Source organism: Propithecus coquereli, unplaced genomic scaffold, assembly GCF_000956105.1.
Source record: "Propithecus coquereli isolate 6110/MARCELLA unplaced genomic scaffold, Pcoq_1.0 Scaffold163, whole genome shotgun sequence".
Lineage (NCBI taxonomy): Eukaryota > Metazoa > Chordata > Mammalia > Primates > Indriidae > Propithecus > Propithecus coquereli.
In genome coordinates this window covers 2,982,746-2,983,313 of record NW_012140858.1, presented here as the reverse complement: position 1 = coordinate 2,983,313, position 568 = coordinate 2,982,746, and the positions used below count along the sequence as shown (strand labels likewise).

Sequence of the window (568 nt, the reverse complement as noted above, 5' to 3'; positions counted from 1 at the left end):
AAAAGTAGACAAAAAAAAAAAAAAAAAAAAAAATGTTGAGAACTTTATTCATTTCCCCTTACTTGGGCGTCAGTGTAAGTTAGCTTGGCTTCTTCATAGACAGACTTGGGTTTAAATCTTGATTCTTAATAAACATTTGGCTTTGAGGAAATTATCTAACTTCTCTGATCCTTAACTTCTTCATTATTAAAATGGAAATAATTCTTACAGCCCCCTTATACATCTTCCTGTGAAGATTAGAGATATTTGTAAAGCTCTGAGCTCAAAGCTATGCATATATATGTCTTTAATAAGTGGTGGCTATGATTATTATTAGGAGAATAGTGTTAGATTGGGGGAGGAACCTCTCAGTTAAAGTACATTTCAATTTTAGAAATATTATTTATTCAAAGAGGAATAGGTTTGTGGTTAATCCTAGGCTCTCTTTGGTACTTACTTTCTGTGACCTTGAGTAACTTCCCTAAACCTCAGGTTTATTTCCTCATCTGTAAAATGAGGATAATGCTGTCAACTTTGTGATGTCATTCTGAGAACTAAACAAGATAATCCATGTAAAGCAGGTAGCACA

The 568-nt window shown here is 32.9% G+C and overlaps 1 protein-coding gene across 1 annotated transcript in view; it reads left to right on the top strand.

Annotated features, from left to right (window-relative positions):
• The window catches only part of FKBP15 (FK506 binding protein 15, 133kDa), a 55,526-nt gene that overhangs the window by 21,582 nt on the left and 33,376 nt on the right, over nt 1–568 (top strand). The gene's annotated exons all lie outside the window — the stretch shown is intronic.